This window comes from Aegilops tauschii, chromosome 3 (assembly GCF_002575655.3).
Source record: "Aegilops tauschii subsp. strangulata cultivar AL8/78 chromosome 3, Aet v6.0, whole genome shotgun sequence".
Taxonomy (NCBI): Eukaryota; Viridiplantae; Streptophyta; class Magnoliopsida; order Poales; family Poaceae; genus Aegilops; species Aegilops tauschii.
Window position 1 is genome coordinate 231,140,653 of NC_053037.3, and position 8,516 is coordinate 231,149,168.

Here is an 8,516-nt window from a genome sequence, read left to right on the forward strand (position 1 = left end):
GTTCATGCCACTAGTAAGCGTAAAACCCTACTCCTACATTGGTGGATTGGATGGAGGAAAACACAGGAACATGCAACGCTCAAACCCCAGCAAGGTAGCCTCGGGGAGAGCTGCTACGTGCGCACAAGTGTGAGGGGGTCAGAATCCCTCTCTAGGTTGCCTTGGACCTCCTTTTATAGGTCAAGGGGTAACCATAGTGGGTAAACAGACATTATCTTATAATTAGATAGCCAACAGTGCTATCATACCTAACTCTGCCATTTAGGACAAAATGCCATAAATGCTACCTTAGGTGGCGTGCGGGCGTGCATCCCTGGCAAGCTTATACTAGTGCTTACCCAGCTTTGCTTACCATCTTGACATGCCCTTAGACGGGTGTGAAATTGGCATGAACTGTCTTTCAGTAAAGTGCCCCTTTCTTAGTGAGAGTCACTTAGCTGCTTGGGGGGGGGGGCTTGACACCACATTGAAAAGCGACTAGCATCTTGATGTGGCGGAGTGGTTGCAATCTGGCATGAGCCTGCCTGGGGTAGGGCTTGCCGGGCCTTCTTGGAGGGGTGCCTGCTCCGGCCTTTGATCACCCCGGAGGTGCGGCTGGCACATTTGGCTTTTCTCCTGCTTGCTGTGTCGACTTTGCCGGCCTCAACTAGCCAGCAAGGGCCACTTTTCTTGGATTCCTTGACATGTATGTTTAGCTTGGTCTTCTTGATATGCTCCTTGATCTCATGAAGAGCGGTTTCTCTGGCTTGGCCTTGTGTTGATTCTGAATGCATGATTATTAGTATGCATGTGTATGGGCTCGGTCAACAAACATGCACGTTCGTTGCACTGACAGGAGCCCCGGGCCTAGCCCATACATGCCGCTGAGCATCGTTGGGGTATGCCCTAACAAATGCATAGGCGACCATGCTGTAGTGGGATCGCTGTCTTCTCTCATATCTTCTTTGCTTCTTCATTAACCTGGGGTTGAACCAATAACCGGTTTTCTTAGTCATGTTGAACGACGTGGGGCTACCCACATAATGGTCCGTGGGCCACCCACGTTCACGGGGAGGTAACTGCCATTTTACTCCCGCCACTAGCGCTGTTGTTTCTTCCATGTATGCTGCATGCATTGCACAAAGTTTGTGGTGGATGCTGAGGGCGCGGGAATGAGTGCCATGGCATAAAGTTCTGCACCGCTGATAGGCGCAGGAGGACACTCAGCAATTTCGGACGTCACCAATGACGCAGATGGACTAGATTGCTGGAGCGTGTCAGTTGCCACAGGGTAGTGGTGAGCCAGCCCCCTGCCACGCTCCGCTATAAAAGGGAGTGCAGAGCCAGACGAAAGGACTCACCCACGCATCTCCTTCTTCTTCTTGTGCTCCTCTTCCACCAAGGTGAGGGGGAGAAGGCGCGGTCATACTCCGGCGATGGCGACAAGGGTCTCCTCCCGGCAAGGCATCCCTTCCCCAGCCGGGGATGCAGGGTGGAATCCAACACACAAGGTGGTGCTGCGGGACGCGGACGCGGTCGGCGAAGCTCTCGGGGCCGGGAAGGACGTGGTGGTGCTCTGGTCCCTCCACCCCCAGCTGCCCTGGCTCCGATGGAGGCCATGTCGGGGACACACCGCTAGAGTTAATCATCAGGCTGCACGGGCCCTCGCGCAGCCATCTTCGGCTTCCTACCCCTTTTGCAAGGGTAATTGAGGTTGAACAACCATGAGGGCTGAAGCTGCACATGATGGGTTGCTGTAATGGCAACATGCGGGCGGATGTTGAATTCCCCAGACCTTACGTGATGCTTCGCCTTCGTGGTTGAAAACTTCCGCACGTGCCCATAGCTTGGTGGAGGGGCACATCCTCCATTTTATGTTAATGGATTCAGATCTGCTCTCCATCAAGGCCTTCGAGCATTCGGGTGCTCACTTAGGGTGATGCGCGGAAAGCTCGACCGACGAGGAAAGCTCCTCTTCGAGCGAAAGTAATGAAGAGGACCCTGACGGCAAAGACGACGGTGCCGAGCAGGAGGACGGCCGCTCGGACTCTAGTTGAGTGCCGGACGCACCATTACCGTCAGCCAGGCGCTGGCAACACCATCATCTACACCTGGTCTTCTACCCGGCAAAGCGATTTGCCGGGGGGTTGGGCGTGGATGTCTCCGCCTCCTCCAGCTGGACTCTGGCAGGCTTCCTCGTGGACTCCAGCTTCGTCTTCCCTGCCGGTGTCCCTCCTACTACGTTCCTCTGGTCCTGGCAGTGGTGACCAGGGCATCGCCTGGCCAATCCTTCCACTCTTCCGGCTTCGTCCCTGCCCTCCCGATCTTGTCAGGCTGCGTTCTGTAGGCCCTGACGGGGTCAGGATGGACTTCTGTCTAGGCACTCCTTTTTCCCTCTTAACCTTCCACTGTAGCTCCTAGGAGGAGAGGGACAAGAAAAGCATTACGGGGCATTTATATTTTTTCAATCTAAAAGATATAGGTATCTGGCAAACTTTAGTTTAAATTATGTAATTTTCCATCCATGTTTGTACTCCGTATGGCTTGTAGTTTTTTATCCACGTATTAATGAGAAAAAGATATGCTTGCTAGGCGCTTGTGCATGTAACATGTTCATCCTAGGGAATGATTCCTCAATAATTCCAAGTAAACAAGGTTCTCCGGCAAGACACCTCGCCATACCTTCCGTTGCTGCCACTGGACCTTGCCTGACGGGTTAGGGGCATAAAAAGGGACCGGCCCATCGTCAATCCCCCTCCAAATGCCATTTCAACCCTCCCGACTGAAGTAAGAATTTGAATCAAAGGAGGGGAGCACAGATTTTGAAGGCGACGAAGTTTTTCTTGGCACAAGCTTTTTTATACAGGGGTATACCATGGATGGCTAGCGAAACTCTTCTGCTTTACGCTATCGGGGATCAATACGCCAGCTTGTTCTCACTTCTTCCCTTCGGGGAGTTTATCCGCGGCAGGGGCCCTACTGTTAGTACAGGGGGAAAACAGCAGCACATGATCTTATCTATATGATTTAATGACTATAGCAAGGTTAGACTTAAGTAAACATGCATGCAAGTTAGGCGCCAGCGCTTTGTTTTATTATCTTTGTATAGGGTCTGCGCCTAGCTTTGTACAAAGGGTTACATGCACATCGGCAAGGCTTGTACAAAAGGTGGTTGCTGGGGTCTAAGCCCAGCAGCCGCGCCTTATGGGTAGAACTTGCGAAGATGCTCAATATTCCATGAGTTTTGCATTTTAAGGTCATCTTCGGTCTCCAGACGGACCACGCCAGGTCTGGTGACTTGTACTACCCGGTAAGGGCCTTCCCACTTTGCCGTCAACTTGTTCGATCCCTTGGCGGATCGAACACGCCTAAGGACAAGGTCGCCTTCCTCAAGGCTCCGAGCATGAATCCTGTGGCTATGATAGAGACGCAGGGCTTGCTGGTAGCGTGCAACATGCACAGTGGCCCGGAGACGATCTTCCTCAAGGAGCACAACATCATCATGCTGAAGCTGGTCTTGCACTTCCTCATCGTAGGCAAGTACTCGAGGTGACCCGTATATGAGTTCCGTGGGGAGCATTGCTTCTGCCCCATATTCTAGGGAGAAGGGAGTCTGGCCGGTGGCCCGATTTGGTGTCATCCGGAGGGGCCAAAGAACCACCGGCAGCTCATCAATCCAGCGTCTGCCGCATTTCTGCAACTTATCGAAAGTTCTCATCTTGAGCCCACGCAGCACTTCAGCATTCATCCTCTCATCTTGCCCATTGCTCTGGGGATGAGTAAAAGAGGAAAAAGGAGACCTTGCTCCCAAGGCTTTGGAAATACTGCATGAAGGTGCGATTGTGTATTGGGTGCCGTTATCGGTGATTACTCTGTTGGGTACTCCAAAATGGCACATCAGTCATTTCAAGAACTTGGCAGCTGATTGTGCGGTCACCTTCCTCACTGTCTCCACTTCTAGCCACTTTGCAAACTTGTCGATTTCAACATACAAGAATTCAAAGCCCCCGGTAGCACGGGGGAAGGGCCCCGAGATATCGAGCCCCTAGACCGAAAATGGCCAGGATAAACGAATCGTCCGGAGAGACTTGAGCTAGTTGATGAATGTTCTTGGAGTGGAACTGGTAGGCTTCACACTTGGTGACTAGCTCAGTTGCATCCAGGAAATGCTTGTCGGGGTTCAACTTTCTTGTTTTTCTGTCAATCGTTGAAGGGGACACTGATGGTTGAGTTAGATGGAGGACAAAAGTCCTTGGTTCCACTAGAGCTTTTGCGCGGCACACTTTGACAAGTGATCGGCGATCTCATTTTCTGCTCGTGGCACGTGCTCTACTTGTAATCCATCAAAGCGCTCTTCCAACTATCTCACTTCCTCCACATATGCCTCCATCAATGGACTCTGATAATCTTTGTTGACTTGCCTCACCACTAGTTGAGAATCTTCGCGAATGATCAGCTTCTTGATTCCCAATTCCACTGCAATTCTGAGTCCGGCAAGGAGCCCCTCATACTCGGCAGTATTGTTGGTGGCCTTCTCCTGGGGAAAGTGCATTTGTACCACATATTTCAGATGCTCTCCGGTGGGTGCACACCGCCTCTGGCGCCCTGCAACGAGAAAGCACCATCAAAATACATGATCCACTCCTGACGCGCCTCTTTGTCGGGGAGAACTGTCTCTGGTACTTCTTCGTTTGGAGTGGGCGTCCATTCTGCAATGAACTCTGCCCATGCCTTGCTCTGAATAGTTTAAGTGCTTTCATACTTTAAGCCAAATCTTGAAAATTCTAGTGCCCATTCGACTATCCTGCCTATGGATTCAGGGTTCCTCAATATGCGCTGTAGCGGAAAACGGGTGACAACTGTGATCTCGTGGGCTTGGAAGTAGTGGCGCAGTTTCCTCGAGGCCATGATAAGGCCGAAGATCAGCTTTTGTACTTCAGAGTACCTTGACCTAGCTCCCTATAATAGGGAGCTGGCAAAGTATATTGGCCATTGCACCACTATCTTCCTTGCCGCAGTTTTAGTAGCGCCTTTGCTGGCTTGCTCCGCCTCCCTCTGGTCTGTGCCCTGTCCTGTCAGGACTAGTTCTGTTCCATCTCCATAGGGCACAGTTGTTGCGGCTGCTTCCTCATCCACTTCTCGCTGTGCCACCAGTGCTGCACGAACCACTTGATTCATTGCAGCTAAGTATATCAAAAACAGCTCTTGTTGTTTAGGCGCGACTAAGGTGGGAGCTGAGAAGGAAGGCTTTTAGGTCTTGTAGCGCTGCTTCTGCTTCTAGGGTCCACTTCATCGGGCCTGCTTTCTTCAAGATTTGGAATAAAAGAAAGGCACGCTCGACAGACTTGGAGATGAACCTACTTAGGGCGGCAACGCATCCAGTCAAATACCTTACATCTTTAATAGTCTTGGGTGCTTGTATTTGCTCGATTTCTCTGATCTTGTCGGGGTTGGCTTCTATCCCTGTTTGGGACACAAAGAAACCAAGAAGTACCAAACAGTGTCACACTGTCAGCGTCCTGGGAACGGGGGTGCCCAGACTTTCCTGCCTGCGGTCCATGGCGTAGCTTCATCAACGGCTCAGTACGGCCCAGCTTTAGCAGCAACAACTCAAGACCCTTGCGAGGGGCCAGGCCTCGCGAGGTGGACGACACCAAGACCTCCCTGGGTGCGGCCTCACTAGGCTGGCTCCCGAGGAGCGGAGATATCTATGCAAGGAGCACCTCGCGAGCATCACATGACATGAGCCATGACGACCAAGGCCAGGCGGGCGCCAGTGGGCGCAGTGTACCAGTTTCCCCTTTGGTACTAAGGGGGCAAGTGCAGACGCGGAGTCCCAAGGAATCATGCAAATGTTTCCATATCGGTGCAACAAGACCAAGACCGCCAAGACGGCAGGACGGAGGTCATCACGGAGCCCACCGCAGCGTCACTACCAGAGCCTTTGGCAGGCGAATACTACTTTTGTCAGGATAGCTTGTACTAGTTCTCCCTTCAAATTTGACCGTTGTTGGATCCCTTCCCGCCTAGATCTGGGAAGAAGACCTAGGCCACTATAAATAGGACTTAGCCACCACCATAGAGAAGCATCTCGCATCGGAGCCATTCCACCCTCACTAGCTCATCGAGCTCAAGAACACCTCACCTCCTGAGGCTATTCCACCACTGTATTAGTTCATCCTCAGCCCTCGAGGCAATCCACCACAAAGCTGGAGTAGGGTATTACACTGCAAGGTGGCCAGAACTAGGATAAATCTCTGTGTCTCTTGTTCTTTGGGTTCGTCGAACTAGGCCGTGGGATCGTCGAGCGGGCAGGCTGGGTAGAGAGTGTTCTTCGTGCGCACCCCAGAGTTCGAACCTCTCAAGGGTCTGCGGAGCCCCGAATCCGACATTTGGCACGCAAGGTAGGGGTGCGCCGAAACCTCTCTTCCGTCGATCGACGCACCACTACTCCACTGCTTCCATGGCTGATGCTCGTCGAGCCCGTGCTGAGCACCGAGCCGCTCTCAACGCTCGCGTCACCCAGACGGGGCCCGTCGGCAGGCCTCCCCGTCGCTCTCCATCACCCGCTGCCAACGCTACCACCGGCCCGGTGGGGCATGAGCAGCAAGCTTCGTCCCTGCACCCCTCTGTGCGGCGGGACGGACGCCCCGCCACCCCGCCGCTGACTCCGGCCGGCTCGTCGTCCCATGCTTGTCGCGGGCCCGTAGACGCGCAGGCTGCGCTGCTCATGGCGCGTGAGCTCCTACGCTACCGCCCCATCGACGACCTCTATGAGTACTGGCTGGACCGCATCGCTGAGCTCATCAGCGCCGCTGGGGGATCTCCTGCACCGTCCCTCTCACTGCCTCGCCTGCCTACCGCAGCGGGCGACATAGCCCATGGAGCACCTCCACCACCTCTCCGTCAAGGCATCGTCCTCGGACCAAGACACGCGGCCCCACGGCTGACCCGCCGTGCAGGGCGCCCCGCACGTGAAGAAGAAAGCTGTCAGGAGGTCCAGTGGCCACAAGAAGGAGCTCCTGCGCTCCCACCACCGCTACGTCAAGACCGCGCGCCGCCTGCGGTGGCGGCGCGTGGGTACCAAGACCAAGCTCCGCCTCCGCAACGGGCTCCCATGAACACAGCGGGCTGCCGCGCCTTCACTCCCGAACTGCGCAGCGTCCTCTGGCCGGGAAGTTCAAGCCCGACTTGCCTCTGTGCTACGACGGCACCCCCGACCCTGCCGAGTTCCTGAAGCTCTATGAGCTGAGCATCGAGGTAGCCAATGGCAATGAGAAGGTTATGGCGAACTGGTTTGCCATGGCCCTCAAGGACGGCGCGCGCTCGTGGCTCCTGAACCTGCCCGCGGTATCGATCTCCTCCTAGGGCGAGATGCGCGAGTGTTTTGTCGCCAACTTCCAGGGTACTCACGACCGCCCGCCTGCCGCAGGCGACCTGCGGCACATCAAGCAGCAGCCAGGGGAAACCCTGCAGAAGTACATCCAGCGCTTCAACAATGTTTGCCTCAAGATCCCCAAGGTGACGGACGAGGCAATCATCTCAGCATTCTCTGATAGCGTCCGTGATGTCAAGATGAAGGAGGAGCTCGCCATACACGAAAACCTGTGCACGGCCCTGGAGATGTTAAACATGGCGACCAAGTGCGCGAGAGCTGAGGAAGGACGCCTCTCCCTCCTCGAGCTTCCAGCTGCCGACCCAGAAGACAAGAAGGCCACGACCAAGGACGTGAAGCGCAAGGGGGCGGCCATGCTAGTGGCTGAGCCGGAGACGACGCGCAGCCGCGACCACCCAGATTCATCCAAGGCTAGCCGCCCGTTCTGCGCCTTCCACAACGTACACAACCACAAGACCAACGACTGTCAGGTGCTCAAGGCCATCCGCGACGGGCGCTTCGGTCGACGCCCCGAGCAAAACGATCGAGGTTACAACCATGGAGGAGGACGAAGTGGAGGACGCTGGGACGACCGTGGCCCCCGCCAGGAGTGGCACGACCAGCCTCTTGATGACTGCTAGTAGGACCAGCCTTGTGACACCCCAAAATTTTTTTGGACCTTGTTTTATTAATTAAAATTTTGCCAGGAGATTAAACTTTTCCTTTTGTCTGGATTTATCCCTTGATTTCAGAACCTCCCTTTTCTTTAATATTGTGGAGTTTTTACCTCGAGTGGAAACTTTCCAAAAGTATTATTGGACTTGTATACTCTCCCTATAAAACAATTCTTTATCAGTGGATTTAATTGCATAATTGCTTTTCCTGAGCTTTATTCCTTTAAAATGACTTTTCATAAAATTGGAGCCTCTTTTGCACTGCAACCATTTGATTAATGCATTTAAAAATTTCACCAAAATTTGGGGATGTCATGTGATGTTTCCACATCATTTTTATGCAAAAATATCTTTTGGTTATTGGAGATTTTGAGCTCTACATCAACTTTTCAAATATGGTCCAGTAGGTATTTTTGCACTACAACCCGTTTAAATATTCTTTTAAAAATTCTTCCAAGTGTTTGGAGATGTTAGTAGATGCATATAAT